Source organism: Vanessa atalanta, chromosome 21 (assembly GCF_905147765.1).
Source record: "Vanessa atalanta chromosome 21, ilVanAtal1.2, whole genome shotgun sequence".
Lineage (NCBI taxonomy): Eukaryota > Metazoa > Arthropoda > Insecta > Lepidoptera > Nymphalidae > Vanessa > Vanessa atalanta.
Window position 1 is genome coordinate 6,557,890 of NC_061891.1, and position 13,566 is coordinate 6,571,455.

Here is a 13,566-nt window from a genome sequence, read left to right on the forward strand (position 1 = left end):
CTATTTATAATATCATATTATATGTTATAGAGTACAGTACAAAATGCATCTTAACGAATGATTGCGGGTTCAAACCCAGGCAAGCACCACTGAATTTTCATGTGTTTAATTTGTGATTATAATTCATCTCGTGCTCGGCGGTGAAGGAAAATATCGTGAGGAAAATTACATGTGTCTCATTTCAACGAAATTCTGCCACATGTGTATCCTCCAACCGCATTGGAGCAGCTTGGTGGAATATGCCCCAAACCCTTTCCTCAAAGGGAGAGAAGACCTTAGCCCAGCAGTGAGAAATTGACTGTTACTGTTCTCTACGGTTATTTTATGTATAAAAATTGACGTTCTATATCTGCTTAAGATTTATAGACTTGGACACCGTTTGACCGGTCATGATTTGGCCGGGATTTTTGCTAAGCGCAGTTATCAATTCTTCAGCAAAACCTTTAAAAGATTGGCAAGTGGAGCACAGTCTACCAATTTTCTCTTGCAGACCAACTAACCTAATTATATGGGATGATCGAATGATGGTGATGACGATGCATTAATGGTGACAGGGCGTTGAGTGAGTCAGGGTGTTAATTCTACAAAAAATTATCACTTTATCACAATCGAATCGAAACATAACCGTTGCCGTTCATCCGTTCCTGCTCATCTAACATAACGTTCTACTTGTTGTTCGGTCAAAGTTGTATCGGAATACAATAAAGTACAATTAGTCCCGAGTTGCGTTTAAGCTGAGGTTCGTTTGTCTGATCAAATTTCAAATATTCGTTCTCTTTGAACTTTGATCGGAATATAATCGGGTGCATATCACAACTAATATAGATTAGCAGAATTGGCCCCCAGTTTAATTACAGGCACAAGGGTTTGCTGATATAATCATTTGAAGGATCATCGATCATGTATGGTATGATATCCGATTTTTTACAGTGTTTATAATTAGGTATACGTATGTATAGATTAAGACCAATTTCTATTCGTTATTTTCCATCTAGATAAAATGAACAACTTCATAATTCCGTATATAGCTTATAGCTAGCTTATTTTAATATTAAATGTTGAAAAGAGTAACTACTGAGTTTTTGCCGGTTCTCCTCGGTAGAATCTACATGCCGAACCGGTGGTAGCTTTACGCACTATAGTCCTGTATAATGAGGATTTAAAAGTGCTTCTAAAATTCTTCTCGAATAAGGTATATTTTAATTACGCACGCTCTTTCCTGAAAGGCCGGCAATGCACCTGCAAGCCCCCCGGTGTTGCAGATGTCCATGGGCGGTGGTAGTCACTTTCCATCAGGTGAGCCTCCTGCTCGTTTGCCACCTTATGACATAAAAAAAAAAAAAAAAGTTTATGCAAGGCGCTTACGTTACAACTTCAATAATAATTGAAGTAAAATATTAAAACAAATTAAAATCACGCCTTTCTTTTATACTGTGAAATATATTTCACTAAACTTAAAGTAATATATATTATTAATAAATTATGATAATTAATTACTATGGAAGGGAATATATGTTTTGATCTTATTGAAACATTTCATCAGATATTTTTATGAGGATAATAGAGTGTACTGTTGTTTTTTTCCTTTATCTTAAAACAAGTTCCTTTGTGTGATTAACGAGGACACCGCTATACTGGTTGGTTTAATTAATTAAGCTTGAAATATATACTCTGATTTTATTTTATTTATTAGATAAGAGGCGTTTTTAAACTGGGCTCAGGACTATATTATGATAGTATTGTTATTCTAAATACTTTGATAAAATAAATTACGATAATATTTACCTGGCTCCCCATGTACTCAAGGCGAAACAGATTCTTTGATCCCGCGGTAAGTGAGCGTCGCTACGTCAGACGAGTGTCGGAAATCACTGTAATGGATGGGGGTTAGGCAGCAGGGTTGTTGTTTGTTCGCGAAAAAATATGTCATTTCATGTTTTTCAAATTGGATTCATATGGAATGTTTGGTTTTAGCGTCTGCATACTTTGAAACCACCGTCATTTGTTTTAATCACAATTATCATACAATTCGTTTGTGATTTAATTAATTATCCAAATAATCATTGGCTATTTATAGTCATACCATATTAATAATGACGAATATATATTTTTTATAATTAAATAAAAGTAGCTTAAAAAATATTTTGTCATATTCAAAATAAACTAACCAAAGATCAAGTTGAACACTTCTATGAAGTTTACACGACTATCAATATGCACAAAATTTATTTTTTAATTAAAAAAAAAAAGAACGCCAGCCCTATTCTTCGTTTCTGCGGCTAATAGATATCCATTACTGGGCACTTGTCTCTTGAGTCGAGCACGGAATGCCCTTACAAAAAGATTAAGGCCTCCGAGTGCCTCCGAGTTACTAAAACGCACTCCTTCTTACTCACTCGTATTACATTTATTCCCGTTCGTTGGCGGTTTGTGGGAAGGAATAAGTGGACTTTCTTGATTACAGAAATCATGAAACATCGTTAAGATGTTAACACGAAGTTAGCGTTTAAGTGCATCTTTATGAGCAGAAGTTTTTATTCTATGTGATATTAATGTTAGAGTTTTGGCTATTTAAACAATTATTTAATTAACCTTTTTCATTAGAGCAGTTGTTCAAACTGTTTTTGTTGCTAAATGTAAAATTTACTGTAGAGAAATGCTTGTGAGAAATTAGTTCATAGATGATAGCATCCCTGGGGAATAAAAAGATCGCCTCTCGGGTAGTTTTTTCTTATATTGAAGATTATAAGTTATTAAAAAAATATTTTTTCTTTGATAACGATTTTTACTTTGCCTAACCTGCCTGAGTAAGTGTAATGTTTATATATTTAATTTTAATTTTACCTTAATACGATACTAAAGAAATATTCTTAAGAATTCCATTTTTTTATGATTTAGATAGCTTGAGGTTCAAATGGACCACCGCATGGTAAGTGTTCAATAAAACCCATATAATCATTGACGCTGTAAAAAATATTAACTATTCCTTACCATCCAATACGCCATCAACCTGGGGAACTAAGATATAACATCCATTTAGTTACACTGGCTCACTCACTCGTCAAACTGGAACATAATACACAATAAAAAGTATTACTATAAGGCGGTGGAACTTATAGTGTTCTCCAACACGCTTGCACAAAGCCCTATCACCGAGTAGTAGATCGACTATACTTAAAGGGAATAAAACATGTTTACCTTTCTAGAAAACACATCTACTTAATGTTTTAAGGGTTGGAAAGTCGATTGCTACGAAAAGTAACTTTTTTGGGACGACGTCCATAAAATGAATGATCTCTTTACACTGTATGTTTGTTATGTGAACAAAAGAATTGTAATGGGGAGTCTATAATATGTTTTTCATAGTAAGATATTATTAAAAGTATTAAATTACCAAATTTAGAATTATAATAACTCTGTAATATAGTGATTTATTTAAAACAACATATCAATTAAATTTACGTAACAATTGAGACACATATTTAGGAAGACAGGAAGTTATTACTTACTTACTTACTTATTTATTTTTAAAATTAATAGTTTATAGTTCATCTCTTGTTCCGTGATTATGTATATCAGTGCCGGATTAATCACATAGCGAAAGTAGTAATTTCTACGGGCCCTGCGAGAAATGGGGCTTACGAGAAAGGAGGCCCGCGAGAAAATGCTGGGCCCCCAGCATTTAAAAAAAAACTGATCTCTGCTTGAGCGTAATTTTTTAAATAATTTGTATAGTATCATCAGTTTTCAATAGTTAGTTTTTTATCAAAATAATTCTAAATTGCTTGGCAATCTCATCTATGGATTTTTGTACGTACCAGAGCCTAGCAGGACCTATTATAATCTACTAGACTATTAATTACCCACAAAGAAAACTACAGATGGCAAATAGACGTATTGAGTAATAAATTTTTTTTACTGCTTGATAATTTAGAAACCAAATCTGGTCAAGCGCTCTTTGAAAGAATTTACTACGGGCCCCGCGCTTGCTTAATAAGACTCTGAGGTATATGTATATATATAATGCTTACTTACGGGCTCTCACTGTATATTTATATTTTAAATATATTATCTTAACGAGTTCAATGTACAATACCTCTATACGCTCGCTAACTGTTCGTTTAACGTTGGCGTAGGCAAAAATCTCATTTCCTGAGTTACAAGGAGAGCTGATAAAGGCACGCCTCGACTCGTTTCATTTAACATCGTATGTGTTAACTTTCAAGTTGAAACGGTTTGTGTTTGATTATAAAACGCTTTTCGTTTTTAAAATTGTTTAATTGCATTAAATTGTTGTTGAAAATTAAGATGAGTTTAATTCTATTCATTTTAAATATTATTTATGGTAATATGTATTGTATTTTTATTTCGCAATAGATACGAAATTTTAAACTAGTCAGATATTGCGAACACAATACAGTTTTTTATTTGTTTTGAAAAAAAGAACTTACGTATAAATAAGTTGTAGTTTACGTAAGGTGATCAGATGGAAGTAAAAAAAAATATGAAATGTTCTAAGAATCAATATCACATTATAAGGACTTTACATATTTAAAAGGTAACAACATATTTAGGTTTATTTTATATAATAATAAAAAATCATATATACATATATATATTCTGGCACTTACTACGATTCGCCTTCAATTAAATGATAAGCTCGTACCAATTAACCTTTTGCGCCTAAGCTGTTAAGGCTTTATAAATAAAAAAGGCAAGAAGTAATTAAAATTTCATATCTATTAATATTTGATCTTACTTTTAGACAATAAAACATACTAAAATGCACTACCTTTTTAATTAATTAGTGACCCGCCCCGGCTTCGCTCGAGTGCAATTTATTAATAAAAAGAATGAAAGGAGCGTTTAGCAAGAAAATATGAAGTAGGTATATTCTATGTACTAGTTAATATAAGAATGTCATCGTGAGTATTTAATATAAATAGTGGTTTTAGTCGTTATTTTATTTAGGAGCATAGATCACAATTTTTCTACGGGAAATTTAAAATTTCACCGTTATAGCCAGTTCCATTCGAACATTCGTTTCATAGTGAATGCTTTCTTTGGAATCGGTGATATATTTTAAAGTATGAATTCAAATGATATAGTGTAAACGATAATTTTAATTTATATTATATAGGTACCTAACATATTTATTTGAATAAGGATAATGTGGAGCCGAGATGGTTCAGTGGTTAGAACGCGTGCATCTTAACCGATGATTTCGGGTTCAAACCCAGGCAGGCACCACTGAAATTTCATGTGCTTAATTTGTGTTTATAATTCATCTCGTTCTCGGCGGTGAAGGAAAACATCGTGAGGAAACCTGCGTGTGTCTAATTTCAACGAAATTCTGCCACATGTGCATTCCACCAACCAGCATTGGAGCAGCGTGGTGGAATATGCTCTTTAGCCCTTTAGCCCAGCAGTGGGAAAATTTACAGGCTTCTAATAAGGTTAATGAATTAGTGTTCGTGAAAGACTTTCTGATACCCTATATATTTTTACTTATCTGTGGTAGATAATATAGTTATTATGATTGTATCTTATGAGTTAGACAGACAGACAAGCCTTTCTTATTTAACGTTCTTTTTATTAATAAAAACCGAAATTTAATCCGTTGAGTTGTTCAGAAGTTAGGGGATATATAGTTTATTGTTTTTTTTTTTACACACAAATAGAAGATTCACAACATTATATTTTAAAAGTTATTTCAATTAGAACAATTCTCAAACAGCGGTAACAGCAGTAACAACAACAATAGTAGCAGCATTAAAATCCTAAACAAACTTAAGTATCAGTTGTTTTTTTTTAATTTTAGAATATTTAACAGATTGTTTCAACATTTGTACAGTAAGTTATATTTGTACATAAATATATTTCCACGCACACAAATTGAACTCCAATCAAATACTGAAGTCTATTCGATAGTACTTAGTCACAATAATATTGGTGGGTGGCGTTCATTTCTCAGCTCCGGTCGTATTGATATTGCTGGATATTACGCGCCGAAAGCTGTTGGCGATTCGAAGACTTGAAATAGTTTAGACATGGACCGCTATTTAATGTGGCAGGGTTGCAATTCTAAATATCATTTTAGTAAAAAATAATTAATTTGTCTGTGTCTAAATCTCACTGACTCTGATTAGATGGTATATATCATATTTGACAGTATGACAGAAGGCTATGTTATAGTAGGGTTGATGCTGGAGGATTCTGCAGCACTAAAATTAGTATGTATATAATTTAAATATTAATAATAATATAACTAAACAAGAATAAGAACTCAATATTGATAATTTTACAATATGAGAATATAATTTATTCGGGAAGTATATTTTTTAATATCCTTTAATACTTATTATACGATCTGTTTCGGTAAATATCATACGATTTATAGCATACAATAACGTCATGACTCTAATTTTACGATAACTTAATAAAATAGTTATATGAACGCTAGTACCTATTGATTTACTTAAAGCGCAAATAAAATCTGTACATCTCTATTGCCTCATTTCGTCTATTAAGCTTGTCTTCTTTTTAGTTTTTAAATAAATAAAATTTTAATATTTCAAATAATTATCATTGCTCAAATTTTTACATTTATTATGTAAATTATGCAATGTTATACGTCTACGTATTTTTTTTTTATTTTATGCTTTACATATTTTAACCTCTAAACCATTATGCATTATGTCAGGAAATTTTATAGCTACAGGTAAAGTTTGAATGTAATTTTATAAAACGAACTTATTTTAAAATAATGTGTGCCGTGTCTGTGCAATACATAGGTGCACATTATCACGGGGTAATATTTGTTTAATCTGCAGCGGCGGCATCAGCCACCACTGCGACATAATCTAAGCTGAGTATATTTAACACTCGCTTATCGTGCAGCTGCGGTTTCTATCTTTTCTGGCGTGAAATTTTAGTATGTAGATGTTTGGATATTGAGGAATATTAACCGCGCTTGCGAGGATACATTTTACTTGATTAAAGAGGCGTAAAAGAGGTCATTGATCTTAGTTGAAGAAAAAGTTTCAGTTTTTTTGAAAAATATTTAGATTCAAACAGAATAGGATGGTTTGTCCAGCCGTGGGAAACATGGATTGAGTATTTACGTATTTATGTATATGTGGAATTAAAAGAAATGTACATTACGAAATACATTAGAATCTACGACTTTTATTTTCAAAACAAAACTACATTTTAAGAATAGCATCTCAATTATGCAGATGAAAAAACAATTACTACAAGTCCACTTATACTCTGGGGAAATTAGTGAAGGCAGTTCGTAGTGCACTAGAGCTGAAAATATTCCTAAAAATTTTTCCCCGGTAACTTAAAACTTGAATTTCTCTATTCATACGATATTTGATACTCGGAATATTTATGTTTATTTTTTTTTTATAAAATTTACGTCAAGAGAATTATGTTTTTATTTTATAAATTCGTAATGACAAAATAAAAATTAAACTTGCACTGACTGGTAGAGCTTCATGCCAGACCTAGATTGGTACCATCTACCACTTATATATTCTACCACCAAACAGCAATAGTATTGTTGTGATCCGGTTTGTTAAATGAGGCAGTTTACTCACGAACAAAAAAAAAAATAACATCTAAGTTGCACAGGTTGGTGGGCGCATTGGGGTTGTAAAGGATGATTAATATATCACAGTGCCAATATTATATATACAAGGGGGAAATGCACCTACCATTCTTGCCCTCATTCTAAACGGTACCGTAGATATTTTATTTTTTTATTTGTATCCTTTTAAGGCTTTAATGTAAATGATTAGTATGTAAAAAGGACCAAATGTGTTGAAGATTTTATACTTCCAATTGCTATACAAATAAAATTTCTTATAAAGTTTTTAAATAACATCTAAAATTATACTCATCTTAATGGTATTACCGAGTGTTCCTTGGAGGGGTAACGTAAAATGCCCTACGTGGGGCATTATTAAATTGGCAACGCCAGCCTGCAGACATTTTCAGCTCTATTCAGAATCACGAGAAAAATATAACGGAATTACACGCATGTGTCCCTTACCATGAAACTTTACTTTGGAAAAATAATTGGATATTTTTTTAAAAATAATTTCAAATGTGCATCATCGTGAGTATTTATGTTTTAATTAAACAATAAATACTTTTTGTGTGTGACATCTTTTCTATATCTTATTTTGTAATATGTGGGAATTATTTCGTGAAAAGGGACGGAAGTATGTAACGAGAAGCTGGGTAAACGGAGATTTCGTAAGGTAAAAATGACGTACGTTTTTCTACTCAGTGGAAATGTATTATCCATTGAAACTGGACGTTGCCTAAAACGTCAACAGCTAGATGACACGTGGGTCACACGGATTTCATCGGCCTAGCCATGTTCAAAACCTTATACCCTTATAAGATTAATATCTTGAAACCGATTATTTCATAAAAAAATATAAATGTTTTCATTAAACGTATTGAAGATGTGTAATATTTGGTTGGTTTGTAATTAAACCATATACTGTATTCGGAAGCATTGGTTTGTTTTAAACTGTTTCCAATAGTAGGGGTAAGAATTTCGTACAATAATATTTTATAGCTGTAATTTGTAAAATATAAAGTCGTGTATAGACGTTGTCTGAAAATCAGCCAAAGCTGAGCCCGCGACTATTTCACGGTATATTTGATGTATCTTTTTAATTTCATTACTAAAATGGTGTCTATGTTTTTGTTTATTTTGTTGTTGTTGCTAGATTGATAAATGAACATATATTTTATATTATGACGTTGAAAACTTAAAATATTAGTTATTAAGGTTTGAAATAAATGTAAAGCTACTAATTTAGAAACGGTTTAAAACTCTTTTCAATGTTTTTCTTAGAATATAATTTTAATTCAGTTTACTGAACTATGTATATACATAAACTACACGAATTTATATATTTACAACTTTGACAGTACCCAGGTATGATAAACCTTTCTTTCCAAGCATTTCCACTGAATAAAAAAATATAATATTACAGATTTTCTTTTTACATTTACAGTTTTAATGTTGTGTCTTTTTACGTTTACATAGTCAGCATTAAAAGTGTTTAATCTAAAGAAATTTATTATAAATTGTGTTAATATCGCACGAAATAATAAAAAACGTTTCAAGTATAACCAAAATTTTACAAGCATAACCACTCACATTTATTTAGAGGCCGTTGTACGATTCAACTTGTATTTATTCATTTGTTTATAACTTTATCTTTGTACTGTCGTAAAAATTCAATCTGAAAATTGCTCTCAGGCCCGCGTAGTAAAAGCTAAGGAACGGGAGAACGCGCAATCAACACAGCAAGATACGAATGAAAAATTTATCAACGGCGAAATGTTTAATTTTGGATTTATACCGCTGTGCCGTTGTGCTGTGCTGTGAATTTTTATACTTTAGCTTAATTTTTGGACTTATTAACTTATGAATTATTAACATTTGAAGTTAATTAGGGATCCGTGGGCTAAGACGAGGCTTATACCGTCTGTCCATTTATTTTGTTAAATAATTTTAATTATCGGTATTTATTAATTTGATTTATATAAGCGATGTTTTAAATTTTTATTTTTATTTATCGCAATAGAATATAATAGGAATAGTAGTCAATATGGCAACATTTACCAAAATTTGTAAGTGTTGTTGAATTTTTTTTTCAAATAATTACAAATTTAAAAATGTAACTTAGTGAAGTTAGAATTAACTGAAAAATTAAATGTTACATAACTTTCATTACAAATTAATCCCGAGTCCGCAGAGACATTTAGATTTCGTAGTTATTTTTGAATAACGTAGCTTTTAAGATGAGTAGAAAAAAATACGTAAGATTTCCAATAAGACCGTCTGTCCTTTCAAGTGAGGGGTCAAATAAAAGAGCGGAGACGCATTTGTTGAAAAGGAGCCCTTCCTTCTAGCTAGGTTTGCTCTTTGTAAAAATATAGCGGTCGGTTATTTGATATAGTTGAAAGTAGGAAAAATATTTTTACACGAGACCACGCTGTATATATGTATAATATTATAGCAGGCTATATATATAGGATATTAACCTTATTTACAAGTAATTATTATATATACAGTTTAATCTTGTGATTTATTTCAATTAGTTACATTAAATAATATTTAAGTTATTTACACAGATTGTAATCACGTGTTATTTGTGTGTGATACATGAATGAATATTCCAGTATATATGTACATCAATATTATAAATGCGGGAGTAATTCTGTCCGTCTGTCGTAGTCTGTTGCTCATTCACGGCCAAACTGAACACAATGTGATAAAACTTGGTGGAAAGCAAGCTTGAACTACAAGGAAGGTCATAGGTTTCACATTATATTTCTATCACCTACTAGAAGATGAATAAAACGCGAGCGAAGTTGAGAGACACAACAAGTATGAACACACATTAATGTTTCTCTGCTTGTCCCGTATACAAGCCAATACTATTAATCTGATTGAGTTGAAATTTTGTAAAATATAAAAACAGTAAGATTTCAGAAGTACTCAAACAGGAATAAGCCATATTCTATCTAGTACCACCTGCTATATCCACTTTACCATTGCGGCTAACCGATATTTTACTCCTCAAATACGTCGACGTTTCTCGATAAGTCTAACAGTTCGGACCCTATCTGAAAATATCACCGACCCTAATAAAACTTGATAGGCGAACCGCGACAATTGTTTTTATCTACCCTTGGACATCGGTTTGCAAGTAAAAAAAATCGCTTAGGCAAAACCTCTAAGTTACTGTACGTTGCAGACGTTCAGTAAGCAAACAAGAAAGTTATTCAAGTAATAAATGTGAATGAGAAAATAGATCAATCAAAAGTAAGCTAAGATTTTAGCACATGTATTTAATTTTAACCGATGTAGCTCTCATGTTAGTTAGTAAACAAAATATGGGTATTTTAATATAATCTGTGGTCCTAGCACGAATACAATAACGGACTTTAAACTAGTATTTTAGTGATACGAAAGTACTTAAGATCTTTCGTGTTGTTAAAGATAATTCTTTTTATCAGTATAGGGGCGCTGCTTAAATCACACACAGTTAGTGTTGATCATTATACGAAAAAAAAAATTGTAAGTTGTTAGTGCAAATGTGTATTTTAGTCGAAATACAAACTATTTTTTTAAATAACTTTTCTTTTTTTTTTTAATTCAAATGCCGTTGCAAATTGTTTTTTATGGTTGAATGTTATTCTTTTTTAAATCAGTATATTTTATTAAAGTTATATGGTAACATTACCATTAGTGTGAATTAGGATACCATATTTAAAAAATGTGCTAATTCACACCTAACAGTTAATTTGAAATTAATTTTGAATCTAAAGATTCCAAATATAATAAAGAAGAAGATAGAAAATCTCTTAAGCGTATGTGCTGTCGCCGAGTCATAGTCATTGAACCATGCTGGCACAGTGGCTATAAGACTTGAAGCTTAATCGATGATTCTGAGTTCAACACTGAATTTATCTGCTTTATATATGTTTATAATAATTCATCACGTGTAGGAAAACATCGTGAGGAAATCTACACGTGATGGATAAGAATCTACTACGTATTTCCACCAAGCTGCATTTCAACAGCGTGGTGGAGTAAGCTCCAAACCTTCTCCTCAAAAGGAGAGAAGGCTTTTGCCCATTAGTGGCACGTTAATTGGCAACAGCCAAAAGTAAAGTAAAGTAACAACTTTACTTTACTTTTCGCTACAACCTCTTTTTGCCTTGAGGAGTTTGGAGTTTTTTCCACCAAAGTAATCCAATACATGTCCTTGATACTTGATACACTTATGAAAGTTTTCATCGAGCATATCTAGTTTTCTTATTAACAATGTATATCTTACAACACAAATTAAGCACTGGTGCTTACCCGGGTTTGAACCCACAATCTTCGGTTAACAAGTATATACGTGTATGTATGTGGTATGGTTACACGAATTCGGAATTACAAACAAGTAAGAGAGAAGTCGAATAAGGAAGAGCAATTTGCTCATTGATTGTTCCAACACGCGTATCGATGTTTGATTAGCAAACGAACTGGAACCACGGACGACTGATAAACAATTACGTGAGCTCGGACGTTTAGGCTTCACATACATTACAAGCGGAAGCGGTAGCGACTAAAATTTTATTTAAGTTATTGTAAAATAAATGTAATGAATTTTATTTAAAATATTATTTGATTAGTTAATCACTTTAAATAAAGATTACACCAATGACACACAACGCCGATACGTTGATCGATGTCGAGATCTTGAATTATTTGGGATATTCATCCCGCTGAGTTACTTTTGCCGGTTCTTTGAGAGCTTAGTAAAGTGACGATTGTGATTGATGATGTGTGTAGTAAGTCAAAGGTCCACACTTTAACTTTATTTATACAATCCCTTACAGTCAAGATCCAGTTAAATCCCAAACGACGGTGACAACCACTCTCAAAGATATTTTGACTGACATCAAATTCGAAGTCAGATAATGTGAGCATGATCAGACCATACCGGGGACAGAGAAAGTATGAATTGTGATCAACACGATAACGTAGTGGGTGTTAGAATCGACCCAGTTTATATATTTTATAATATTCGTAGAGACCGGTAGCAGAGAAGCTATGTGCAAACCGGATATCATGGTATGGGCATGTTATGCGGATGAATGAGGACCATGTTGTGAGGAAGGTTTGGAGCATGGATGTGGATATAGTGTAAGGGGACGACCAAAGGAACTATGGATGGATTGTGTGTAAGACGATATGGTTAGCAAGAATGTTACTTTTGAGATGACGTCTGACAGACAAGGATGGAAGAAGAAGACATGGTGCGCCGACCCCCTAGTAAAATTGCGATAAGGACAGGAGGATGATGATGATTGTGATGACCTTAGACTCACGAGCAAATGTAGTCACCGCACAGTCAGACATCAGCGTCGTAAGAAATATTAACCATTCCTTAAATTTGGCATTGCACTACCAACCTTGAGAATGAAGATGTTATGTCCATTGTGTACTTATACTCGCTCACTTAACAAAGTATTTCTGTTTGGTGGGTGGAAGTATGGTCTTAAAATTAGGGTACGTAAAGTGATCATAACAATGAAATATTTTGAATTAAATCTATTATGATCTCTATTAATAGAAGCAGATTGTAAAGTTATATTGCTTAATTAACATTTAATATAATGTAATAGATGGTTTCGTCACGGTAGCATGCGTAAGCGACCCCGTGGCGCCCGCCGAAAGACGGAGAGGGTACCGCTGGTTTTTTAGTGGGTAAACCCGGCGTACCTGGGCGCACTCCGCGTCCAGGGCTCCGGGAAGTACCACCCCCCCCACTTACCATCACGTGGGGGAAACGCGTAAAAAAAAAAAAAATGTAATAGATGGCAGACTCTCAGGATGGTACTCTCTGTACATATTGTGGACAATGTACTCAAAGACGACACAATTAATAAAGATTATTTATTACATTATTATATAATAAATTTGCAAAGGAGGAACGCAGATCTAAGGCAAATCCATTTACAGGAATTTATTAC